The sequence below is a fragment of the Cyrtonyx montezumae genome, unplaced genomic scaffold (assembly GCF_038088225.1).
Source record: "Cyrtonyx montezumae isolate F1298 unplaced genomic scaffold, pur_monq_1.0 scaffold_10, whole genome shotgun sequence".
Taxonomy (NCBI): Eukaryota; Metazoa; Chordata; class Aves; order Galliformes; family Odontophoridae; genus Cyrtonyx; species Cyrtonyx montezumae.
In genome coordinates this window covers 50,324,175-50,337,533 of record NW_027071826.1, presented here as the reverse complement: position 1 = coordinate 50,337,533, position 13,359 = coordinate 50,324,175, and the positions used below count along the sequence as shown (strand labels likewise).

The window sequence follows — 13,359 nt, the reverse complement described above, 5'->3', positions numbered from 1 at the left end:
GGCGGGCGGAGGCGGGCCGGTAGCCCCAGCCCCGTGCGAGCCGCGCCGGGCGCCCCACGCCTGCAGCAAGGTGCACGGCTCCGCAGCCCGATGCGGGAGCTTCTGCCGCGCCCCCTCGTGGCTCCGCGGGCCCGGGTCGTTCAGGCGCCCACCTGCGGGCTCGGGTCGGGCGTTCAGCACGAGGAGGGGGTTTCCCTCCGTCCCGCGCGGACCGTCGTGAGGGCGGGACCCGTGAATTGGGGAAGCGGGCTGCCGTCGCTGCGTCCGGCGGAGCGTGAAATGGGGAACTCAGAAATGACTTTCCTTTGTTTAGACTCGGTATTTGAGGAAGCTGAAGGCTTGACATGTATTCGGAAGATTTAAGGCTATGAGTATATAGATAACTACCGGAAATAAAGGGCAGCAATAGAGCTAACGCTGCTTGTGCTACATTTGCTTGACTTTGATCAACAACACCGTCTTGCTAACGCAGAAGGGAGGTTTCACAAAAAAGAAAGAATACAGAAGCAGGTGGGACTCACTTGTCCTGCTTCAGCAAGGGGGGGTGGGGCTAGGGTCTGCAGGCAGAGCACTTATCTGAAGGTTTGATAAAAAACTTCAGCAGACCCTACAGCTCCGTGTAAGTAACTGACAGCATTCCTAAATGCTGTGACACGTGCTGCATAGCCACTGTACCCTGAGTGACCTGGGAGGTGCCTGTGAGATCAGGACGCCTGGCTCTCGGGAATGGAGCTACCTGACCTTTCTCACATGTGCTTGCCCTGAGCCAAATGTAAAACTGCCTGGGGAAACATGGTGAGAAAACAGACTGAGGAGCAGTGGCCCTGCTCATCCACACACAGCAGGGTGAAGCACAGGCTGTCAGGGGCCAAGCATTTAGCTAACTCTCTGAAATCATTCGTCAACATCAGGGTACTTTGCACAGCAAAATATCTCTCATTTGGGTTGAAATCTGCCTTCTAACTTCTTGAGTCTTGCTTGGTTGAACCTAACTTTTACTCAGTCATTAACTTCTGAGTGCTGTATGTTTATCTGGCTTATTTAACTTTGGGAGCATAAGTGTACTTTTTCCTTAAAGTGATGAAAGTAAAACAACAACAAAAAGAAGGTGCGTATTATTTTCTTGTTATCAGAAAGAATGCAGCCTTGAGGAAGACAAGAACAAAGAATGAGAAAACTCTGGCAAACTTTCAGCAAAGGTAATCTGTAGTTAGCAAGGAGTGGGTGTGTAGTGAAGAAATGCTATCAGCCTGGCTGAAAGTCTTCCTAGCTTCAGTCCAGCACTGAGAGCCACGAGGGACAAAGTTTCCTCCACACAGAACCCAGAAAAAAACAAAGTCAAATTAATTTAACCTCTCCTGGAAAATATTCCCAAACTTGTTCATTAGAAAAGGTGATTACAGCACTGGCCTCCCATGTACCTCTTCACCTTTACCAGGTCTCCTTTTCTTTCCACTCCTCTCAGAAGTTTCTAAGCATACAGGAAAGTAACCAATCCTGCCAAATGTCTCCAGGAGATGTGAGCACACTCTGTAGAAGGAAGGCATGTGGGGGGCTGCACGCACCAGGGACCTTGCTATTCTAGTGACCACGGTCAGTTTGTTTGCTGATTAAATACTTGGCCTTTGAAAGTGGCCAGAAGATGAACATACAGTTCACACTCGCTAATCTTAACTCTAATCATAAACATCATTTTAAGTTATTATTGCTTAACTGGAATTAAGAAATGTTTTATTCATACCCAACTCCTTCCAAAGGAAAACATCTCTTTCAGACAGTCTAATCTCTCTGGCTAAGATAAATGCACTTTGCTAAAGTTTAGTTTGATAAATACTAATCAAGAACTACAAATCTACCATTACACATGGTTCTGCTGGCTACTATAACCCAGGCTCCCTTAGATGAAGTGTGGGACATACAACCATAAAGAGAATCAGTGCCTTCCCTAAGTGCTCCAGGGCCTCCTCATCCAGCAGGACCAAGTTCCTAGCCCATTATTTTTAACAGTGCAGCTGCTTTGTACATTTTGCTGTTATTGTTGTTCACGCTTCCTATCCTTCTAAAGGATAGGAAAAAGGAATAAGAATAGTCTTTATGAAAAACAATCCAGCTTTATCAACTCATAAAGCCATGCCTGCTAACTGTCATAGGATGTTCATTCCCTCACTGTGGCTTATTATATAAAGCACTCTCCTTCCTGACACGTGCAAGCCTATCTGTTCAAATTCTTGTAAATGTAATACTATCTACATTTCCAACGCAATAAAAGTCCTTCTTGTGGTATTAAAATGTTCTGCCTGATCTTTCCTATTGATTGTGGATTTCTTCAAAGTTAACTCTTACTTTTTTAAACAAAAGAGATGCTCTGGTTAGTGTGGGAGACCATGCTGAATTCACTCCTCCACCACTCACCCCTTTATGCCCTTGAGCAAGTCATGCACACACTGAGTATATTGGTTTGTGATCTATAGGGTAAGATAGTAAGAATACCTCATGGAGGCTTATGAGAGTGAAATGTTTGCATGAAGGTAAAAACCCTGACACTTGATTACATCCCATAATAGGGTACTATTGGTAGTATAGGCATTTTCCTGCTTGTGGTTTGAAGTTTGTCGTCATATTCATCTCTGGTGAGAATCAGTAGTTACATAAAAATGTTCATATTTTCTCCTTCAGTAATGCTGTGGAGGTTTGTTTTTGTTTTTAAATGAACACATGAAGCCATTAGAGTGTGGTTGTTTTTGTTTGTTTTTTTTTTTTTTAATAGGAATTTTGCTTTACAGATGATGGGAAACAGATCTAAGGAAAGGAAGCTGATTTCATTATGTGGGAGCATAATTTTCCAGGAGCGTGGAATAGCTGGATTTTCTTACCACATGTGCAGGAAATAGCCCTTCCTACCCGATCCTGAATGTGTCAGATAATGCCCTCAATGAAGTTACTGTAGTGTGAGACACCTTGTAAGTGGCATTTCTGTTCAAGTTTCTAAACATGTTAACAGATTTATCCGTGTGTATTGAGGTAGAGTTTAAAATAGTGTGTGCTGGTAAACAGTGAATCCACAGGATCCTCGCTGCTTAATTAAAAACACCACCACCACCACCACCCCAACAAAACCAGAAACAAAAACACACACAAAATCACAACAGAGAGAAGTACCAATAGAACACACCTAATTTCCTAGCTCTCTTACCACAGTCAACAGCAAGTTCATGAACTAGGGAAGAGGAGGGATGAGTCTTTCATCCTCAAACACCACCCATGGTGTTGTGTTTGTTAGGTTGGTTTTGTTTCCATATGTGAATGTTTTCTTTGATATTTTGATAGAAAAAATTTGTCTGATACAGTTTGTAGATGCAAATCTAGGGAATTTCATTTTTTGGATCACATCTCTTTGCTGGTTATATCTCCCTGAAGCTAGAATGGGTTTTACTGAAAGCTGACAAAACTATTAATCACACACCAAATCTGAGCACAGAATAATCTCTTGCTCCCCATATCATTCTGAATTAACTGATTCTTAGACACTGTTAATTGCAATCTGTCTGCACATAGTCAGCACAAGCCTCTTCAAAATCTTCAGCTCACATTTCTTATTTGCAAGCAGAAGAATAAGTCTAGCACTTCTCATTTTAGAAAGGCATACAGTTGCCATAGGATTCTATACCTTTGCTTTATCTGCACTTCCATATCAGATGCCATTTTGTTAGAGTGCCCCTCTGCTGCCATCTGTCACACCATAACAACACATAATAGAATGCTGGTGAGAAGGTTCAACCTCTACTGCTGTACCACCAACACCACCTCTGACACTGTGGGCTAATGTAATAAGAGGAGGCATCACGTTCAGAGCAGCCCTCGTATAAACAGCTGTATTTTTTTCCCTTTTTCTGTCCCCCCAGGAATATGCTAATTATTGACTTATGGATCTTCATCTTATTAATGCCAAATTGCCTCTACACCAAGGGCTTTAGTCCACAGATACTTTATATTTTCATTTCTGACATTTGGGTTTCTATGCTCAAACACAGTTCTGATTCTGCTTTGTTTTACAGCAGTCACTACTCTGAGAAATGCATATGAAAGAATATAAAAGGCACAGATGAATTTATCCTCCTGTTGAAATAAATGGCAACATCTCACTGACATTAGAGAGGAAAGGATCAAGTAATTAAACATTGTTTTGCATGGATTTCAACAGGCTTTGGACCAGATCTCATTTTCCTAGCCGGTCCTTGCAGCTGTGCTGTTTTCAATTCTGCTGACAAATGAATCTGTAAAACTAACCAACCAAGCTCAACAAAGCTGATAAGATTTCCTTCCTGCACTGCTGTGCTAACACCTTCCCTGAAATGTGTTCTGTTTGGTCATATTTGATTTCAGATGAAGACTTTGCAGAGCAAAATGAAACTTAAATGTCAGCTAGAATGATAAAGAAATTTAAGTCATTACAAAGTCTTTCATGCCAAATGATTCCAGGCTCTGTACAAATGGTAAATAAACTTTCCTTTGCTGGGGTGCTAAAACATCTGCATGAGCAGATGAGGAAACTGTCAGCTACTTAGAAGATGTCACTCTGCAAAGTAGCCAGCTGGGTTGCTTTAAATTATATCAAGGGGAAAATAAACACGTATGTGATAAAAGATTTAGGGGAAATTAAAAATACAATGAACAACACCAAGAAAGAGCAAACAAACAAACAAACAAAAAACTAAAACCTCCAAAACCACAGTAGAACTGAGTGCTTGGCATGTACCCACATGAAAATAGCTCCTACAATGTGACTGTCAGTCACATGAAGCTCTGTAAATATACACCTAACAATTCCGATTGCCATCAGCAAGTACCTGACATTATTCCTTGTCTGTGGGAAACCTTCTGTCAGAGACAAAGATCACTTTCCGGATGCTTTGATGCTAGTATATTAAATCTTAGCAGAGACTTTATTTAATTAAATGTTGTTTATGTTTTGTGGGTGTTACTGAACAAAGTCTTCAGTGAGTGTCTTTAATGGAAGAAAGACAAGAGTGTGAGCCAGTGAAGACCATTGTGATTAGTCTGAGTGCAGAGATAGTCTCTGGTGATATTCCTGGGAAGTTACGGTTTCTCAGACACCTGAGCACTCAGACAGACTTGCCTAGCTCAGGGATGGAACTACAGCGCTTCTGACTGCAATGCTCCCACTTTCGCAGAGATTCTCTTCTTCATTTTTGAATTAAATGTATATAGTTAGTCAGCGCTACTGTGTTTCATTAATGAGTCCATTCTCTTTAGCATACCCATGCTAGATGTTTAATGGTGAAACCCCCTTTTCTTATTCTCAGGGAAGGAAGAGATGGCCTCACTTTTGTGCTTAGCCAGAGAGGAATGGCTGGGAAGAAGATCTATTCGTTTTTTAAATTTATCTTATACAAATGTTTCTTACTTGCTCTATGGAGATAATAGAAAACAATCAGCAACTCCTGGGTATCTGTTTTGTGTGTTGTACATAATTGTCTGTCTTGACAGCATAAAATAAATCAATTGTATGTATTCAACTCACACATTGTTTAAAAAATAAAGTTGCTAAGAAACAAGAGTTATGCATCATTAATACCCTTACCAGCAACAGTTATACTAAAACATTTAACTTAGCCATGATACACTTGGAGAGTATTACAGGGCAACCTGAGAGCAAATCTGTAGCAAAGAAGTGTGAATTTTACTGCCATGTCTTGATTAGGACTCTGGCCAATGTATAATTACAACTTGCATAGTTCCTTCCCATGTTCTGGATTTTCTAGGAAATGTCAGTTAATGTCACTCTCATTTTTGCTCTCATAATTGCTCTTTTTTCAGAATAACGTGCATAGAGATTCCCAGAGGATACTGTCAGTAAAAGGGGAGATCTATAGGTTTCACTGAAGTTCTGCATATTATAGTTATATACCGTTCAGCAAAAACAGTATTGACGCATCTAAAGTTTTTCCTTAACTGTAGGTTTGTATTTCAACCTGATTTATGCTTTATGAATATTCTTATATGTAAACTTTGTTCAGAAATACTCAGTTGTCATGGTTCAAAAGGTAAATCTATGCTCAATGGAAAATGCATAATGACATTTTTTGCAGCTATGCCTATTGGTAAAGAAAGAAAATCCCATTCAGCATCCTACCTTCCACTAGAGTCAATCCCATGCTCATTCAAACCAATATCCAGTTTTTCTTCAAACCTCACTCAACTGTAAAAAGAGAAAAAAGACAGAGACCTCTGTTAAAAGCAAGGATTCTGCAGTTCTCACCAGAGGCCAAATTGCAGCATAGCAGCACAATTGTTAAGGCAGATATTCATGTCATTCACAGGGTACCTACAATGCAGGCACAAAAAAGATGTTTCCTTAAGGCTGGTGTTTTAAAGTTGTAAGTTATATGTTTCTACCTCTATAGGTAGTTAATGTCACTACCTCAACCTTAGGAAAATCATCCTTCAAAGATTGGAATTCTTGCATTTCTGGGTAAAAATTAAATCAGTTCTCTCAAACTGCTGCTCAGGAATATGTTCTTGAAAGTTTAATTGCTTTTTAACTTCCTACTGCAACTTCAGTTTTTCTACTTTATATTCAGCCACACCAGCACTGATGGTTTCTCTTCCTTATCTGATCACAGAAAAAATGTGGCTTATTCCAGTTTCCACCCTTTCATCCCTGGTTCCTTAAATGAAGCCTAGAGCCATTTACCTCTCTAACCTATGTGATAATTAGGTTGTTCGAGCTTAGTCAACTTCAGTTCTCAGTTAAACTGGCCCCTTTCCAGCACTGTCAGTTTTCCATAACCCTACAGGGAAGAGTTCTGCTGTCAGAGAAGCTCAACGTTGACACGCAGGATCAAGAGCCATGTGCTACCAAAAGCCCCTGCTATTGCTTCCCCCCAGGATACCAGGCTCTGCAGAGCCACGGTTCCTAGCACTGTTTTTATAGTGGATTAGAACTGGATAGAGAGATGTCACCTCATGAAGTGCCACTAGCAAGGTAACACTGGAAAGATTGTTGGACTTCTTTAAGTTGCTTGGGTTTTGTTTTTTCAGTTCACGGGATCTCACTGGATCACAGCACATTATGGCTCTTGGCAACCTGTAAAATATTTTTATGAACTCCGTAATTTGGTCACATTAGCAACCTTAGACAAACAAGTGTACCTCAAAGAGAAACCTTTTCGCAGTTGCACTGTTTGCCAATAGCTTTCTAGTCTCTGTGCTAGGATTTAAAAAGAAAAATAAAAATAGTATTATTTAATTAAAAAAAAAAAAAAGGACCTGAGTGTCTGCAAATTTGTCAACAGGGTAATTGGTATCTTTCTGCCTTTCCTGCTTGTGCATACCCAGAGTTTGAAATAGCAGATTTCAACTGGTGAGGGAGGAGCCTGAATGAATACAGAGACCAAAACCCACTTTGAGCTCACTGGAATGGTAACAGCAGCACTTGGGGGAAAAACAAAACTTGCACACAAGTGCATTTTTATAACAGCTGAAATGAAAACATTTAGCAACTGCCACATTCCCTGAGGAAATCCTGTTGAGCAGAAACTTAGTCCATCAGCCTGCTGCATGATCATTCCACGTTGTTCACAGGACTGTCACTTCTTTCAAATGCCCCTTAATGGGCTGCTTTAAATTCATGCACAATGGTCATCCATGAGACTCAGCACAACTGAAGAGTCTTCTTTTGCATCTCTACCTACCTGATGTGAAAACATTTCTTCCTGCTTGTGAAGGATTTCTTCTAGCTATATTACATTCGTGCAATTTCTTAATGTGCAGCAATTATACAACTGTTTCAAGATAGGCATCCGGAATCACATGTTCACTAACATACTATTTAACAAAGTATAAGCTAAAGACTACAAGGCACTTTCAGTATTACAAAAAGAGGTCAGTTTGAAATTATGTCACAAACTTGAAATGTTTTCTGTTTTTAGTGTCACAAAACTTCCTGACAATCCAGAGAACCCTTTCTAACCTTTTACTTTCACCCACAATGCTGAATATTTGTTGTCAGACAACAAACAGTAGTTTAGATATACATAGATAACTCAGACGTCAGTAGAATACAGCCACTATTTATCAGAATATATCAGAGAATGGTTTGCTGTAAAACTTCGCAGATGAAAATTCTTACTACAGAAAGTTCTAGATTTCATGCAAATTTATATCTTTCAACAATCATGTTAACTAAATGGTTTCCTTCAGGAGCCCTGCCACTTCTCTTATCACTTTCCATACAGTGATAGACTAGGGACTTTTTTAGTGTACAGAAGTAGTACTTTCTGCTAACACATACATTTTACTCAGTGCTCATGGAGAGAAATCTTTCATGTACTTTATATTTCACAATATTCTCAGATTTTGGAAAGTTGCTCACTCTTGCCTTCTGTTTTGCTTAAAACAGTAGTCAACAAAGCATCAATAAGCATCTTAAACTAAACCAATGTCTGTATGTCATTATTTATAAATGTGTAGGTGCTTGCCTGGAGGCATCAGAACCCATAATATTGCTACCATTTACTTTGATTTATATTTACCATTTTCTTTTTTTTACTAAGTGTTTTCCTACAGCAATTTTTGGTTTCAGGTTTTAGTTCAGCCTGCTCTTGGTACTGGACACAATCACTCTAACAGCTCTGTGCAGTGGCAAAGGAAGGTCAGCTGAGAACAAGGGTCTGGAGCCTCTCCCAAGGCCTGGCTGGGCTGTATTCCTAGCACTTATGTGGACAAATATGCAAAGTTTAATGAAGTCAGTGGAAAAACTCCTGCTGGCATTGGTTAGCTTTGGATCCAGCTGTAAATCAGAAACATTTGATTTTAGTTTCCTTACTTGTCCACAATATTTTTTTTTCCTGTGTTAACAACATAATTCCTCTTTAAACAATGACAGAACTATTCTTTTTGGTTAAATGACCAGTTTGTCAGGGAGTTACACTGTAATATAACCAGGTAGTGATCCTAAGATTGCTGCTAAATCAAGAGGGAACAAAACATGCCCCTTCTTGTTTTGTGAGTATAGTCATTGGCTTCAAGGAATTTGTATAGCATTCTACTATACTTTGAATTCAACATGTATTAAAATACCATTCTGAAATGAGGGATTAGCTGTTATCTTGCCTTCACAGAAGAACAAACTGCATACAAGTCATAGTCCTAGAAGAACTACAGAAATGATACAGAAATTCATCTAAGGCAACTTACCAACCTAACGGTGTATCACAGTATTAACAGTGAAGCAGTATTAACTGAGGAATTTCAAGATCCTGCACCCCATTCCTTGCTCCCTCCATGTGTATGACACATGACATGCATAGTATATCATAGAAGAAAGCACAAAGGAAGCAGACAGTAAATAAGGATTTTGTTGGTTTAGTAAGGATAATATTCAAGACAGTTTACACTGAAGTTAAAGTTCCCCACATATTTGTCTGAGTAAGATAAAGATGTAAAGAAAGACTAATTAAACTAATGTGATTTTCTGTCAGGTGTTTTTTTGTTGCTTTTTTTTTTTTAATCCAATTTCCCATTACAAATACTGGCCTTTCACAACAGGCCACATCTGTGCAGTCAGCAGTCATGTATCAATAGAATTTGATTTCTGAGTAATGATCATCCTTCCAAACATTTTCTATTTATAAACTCCCTTAAGCCTTTTGCAATGTTTCCTGTTCAGACATACCACTTAATCACCAGAAAATGACTCAGCCAATCAGACCAGGATCTTCCTGTCCCCCAAACAAGCTGGGGAATCAAAACTAGTTAGGAACATTATTAACATTCTCAAAACTTGACATATTAGTCAAAATGCTGATGCCTAGACCACATCTTAATAGATCAGAAATATGTTAGAAGTTATTTACCTTATCATTAGAAGCACTTAAGCACACATTCAGCAAGAAGAACATATTCTGCTTATTCAGTATCTCTAAAATGATTTATATTTCTATAATTGCTCTACCACATTATATTTTTAAAGCAAACAAATAGGCTTTGGGGCAAGATTTGTAGTAGGGATAAACCCGCCTTCTCTTCTATGGTCTGGTTTGTGAACTGTTATGAAGTGCTAGATCTTTTTCTCTTTTTCTTTTCTTTTTTTTTCCTTTCCTTTCTTTTTTTTTTCATTAAAAATACCCGAGAAGCACAATACTGTCATATTTTGTTATTTACCAACACATCTCTTGTTTTTCATCCCTAGGATATCAGAGATCGTGCTATGTTTTCTATGTACTAAAATGAAAAATGAATAATAGTTAATTGTTGTACCTATGTCTTATGTATGAAATATGTTTCATACAGAATATATTTCTGTAAAAAAATTATAAGCGAATACTAACAAGCAATCTCAGTTTTCCTTTCAAGAGCAGAAGCATTACCAAAAATTAATTACAAAGTTTAATTTTAAAACTTTAACTGCTCCATTGTTGTCTGCACAGCCACCATAGAAACAACTATAGAATTTCTTCTACACACTACACTAAAATAAGTAGAAATCCTTTCTTTTGCCAAGATGTTAAAGTAATATGTTTCTGGCATCTCAACTGAGCTGAATGACAGCTCTACCTACATATGTTGTACTAGCCTGTGTGTACCAACCAAACAACAAAATACTCCTGACTCTTTCAATTCTCCTGAGGGGCACAATCTGAAAATAAATCTGAAATCTCTAACACTTGCCATAGAATAAATAGTATTTAATAACATTACTAAGGCCAGCTTTTCATTTTGAGGATGCCAAGACCTACCCTGTTTTGCAGCTGTGGAAATAACTTGCCCACAGTTGTGATGCAAGCCAGAGGCCAGGCTAAGAATGTAACTGAAATCTTTTCACACCTAACTCAATTTTTCATTTTCATTTGTACCAATCACATGCCCATATCCACCTTGCTGCCATTATTTTCAACTGCAAATGAGGAGAACAAAGCTATGCCATTTATGGATGTATGTACAGCATGGCAATATATTCACCCATCTTGTACTGACCTGATTCCAGGCCAGAAGTGGTTGGAAAAATAAGGATGCCGTATCATCTGGCATACAATGTCGTTCTGATAAATGTCCGAGGTCACATTCCACTGCTATCATCACTGGCCTTTCATCTGCAGAAGCTGTTCTCTTGCTTTCACAGCCAACGGCCCAGCAGTGACTTGAAAGCAGCTGGAAAACATAAAAGGATAACTACCATAGAAGCGACAAGGAGAAGAAAATAAAAACACTAGAACGTTTTCAGCTACAAATGCAGCTTCAAATTTCTATTACAAGTTTTATTTTAAATATCTTCCCTTCCACATTGCTATAGACTCACTGTGGGTTCTGTATGGAAGATGAACAGAAAATGCAAACAATGAACTAGCATTACCAAAGCTTTGTACATCTCAGTTTCTACACAATATCATGAATTTTCCTGTTTCTGGCATTTCAGGTTCCATGTTTATTTGCCTTTGATATCAAGTGATATTATTGTTCATAACAAAGCTGCCTGTCAACACTACAAAATCTAGATGTGCTTTGCTAAGTCTTTGCTTTCAATCAGGAAGGAAAAAAAAAGGACACATGCAGATTTTAAGGCAAGATATGCCTCCCACTTTTTTGTCAGCCAAAGTTATTTCAACTGATCAGATGTGGGACAAGGTAACTTAGACTTCTCTTGAAAATCAAAAATCTTTGCAGTGCATATATTTACTGGTAGAGGAAAGAGAGATGGGTCTACAGTGTCATCTTAAGCTGTCCTGCTAACCCAGGGAAAGTACATGTGACCCCTGCCCTATAGCTGCAAGAAGCTTTGCTTTAAAATGTTTTAAAATAGATTTGGACAACTGCCTACGTCTGAATGCCTGAGGCTTTGCAACAGAGAGGAAGAAAAAAAGTAAAGAAGAAAAGAAGGAAATTGGATTAAAAAGAGAACTCCCCACATAACCAGGGATAAAATAATTTTATTGAGACCTTAATATCTCCTTTCTGATTATTAGGAAACAAAGATTTGAAAATTCATACAAGTCAGTCAAAATGTAATTAAGCAGTTTAACAATGTAACTTCTATATAGAAAAAATTCATTATGCAAAAGCAGTTTTTAGACTAGATGGAGTAAAATGAATTGTATACAGTACAGAAAAGAAAGTAAACTAATACAAGGCACTATTGTTGCTTCAAAGGCCCTTATTTGTACAGTATATATCCACCCACTTCAATGGAAGGTAACTTGCTATGTTTCTCCTTTCCAGCTTCTCTCCTTTTCTGATATGGTACGATCAGAATGGATGTAAATTGCAAACCAGCTGGAGTTCACTTTGCTCACATCCCGTCCACAGATGTACAGTGAGCCTTTCCATGGACGTTCTTCCCTAACTTGGCTCCTAAAAAAGTCTCAGTATCCATAAAAGGGTATCCTGCCTCCTAACATGAAAAGATGCAGCATAAGCACATTTTTGTGCATGCAACAAGTTCAGGAGATTACCGTCTATTTAGCTTCAGCACACTTCTACCAACTTCAGTGGTGAAGGATAAAATCTGTATTTGGGTGATAAGAATTCGATTTCTTACACCAAACTGTATACCCTATATTTTTTGATGCTTTTTCAGAAAGTACTCAGACATGACAGAAGAGTAAGGCTGTGGATAGAAAAGAAGAACTGATCTCTAAGCTCAGTTATGTAATTTGCTATAAATTTCTGTAACTATATAATCAAGAGAAACATGAGCATTAAAGGAAGACAGAAAAACAGTATAATACAACAGTCACATGCAACTAAATAAGCTGATTCAGGTCAAGTTTGAGAGGCTTAAGAAGTGATTGTCCTGGTATCTAGGAGCCACTGCTCACTCAAGTGCAGAAATAACGCATCATCTGACAACAACACTGCAGCGCAAATTAAATGGATAATCTTAAGTCATGCAAAATTGAACATTAGCACTCAAAGCATTAGCTTGTTTTAAAATCTTTCACCACTTTCTCTGGTCCTGGTAACTTCTGGGTGACTTGCATGTGAAGCTGAAAATAACAGAGGAGCAGAACCATGTCTTCCATGGTTTTGACATATTTAACATACATTTGATTGCAAATAACTTACTAATAACCAGTAGGTAACAGGAATTCAAAGGAAGATAGATACACAGGTGATCATCATTTAATTTGACTACTTGCCTAACATGGGCTAAAGAATCTCACTCACTTTCAAACGTATACACCAGCTTGCATTATAGCACATGGGAGAAATAACTAAGTCTTTATTTGAAGTGCTCAAGTACTAGAGAGGCTTCTGCATACCAAAGAAAAGTGCACCAAGATCTAGTTTGCCTCAGAATACAACAACAAAATGCTGCAGGTTATTTGTGGTTTGAACATA

At 38.7% G+C, this 13,359-nt stretch overlaps 1 protein-coding gene across 1 annotated transcript in view; it reads right to left on the bottom strand.

Moving 5' to 3' along the window:
- MICAL2 (microtubule associated monooxygenase, calponin and LIM domain containing 2) overlaps nt 1-11,088 on the bottom strand; it is a 129,875-nt gene extending 118,787 nt beyond the window's left edge. The window contains exons 1-2 of the mRNA XM_065755340.1: nt 10,999-11,088; nt 6,155-6,220 (exon numbers count right to left, since the gene is read on the bottom strand). The gene's annotated coding sequence lies outside the window, so the exon portion shown is untranslated. The remainder of the gene's footprint in view (nt 1-6,154; nt 6,221-10,998) is intronic.
- Between the last annotated feature and the right edge of the window lie 2,271 nt (nt 11,089-13,359).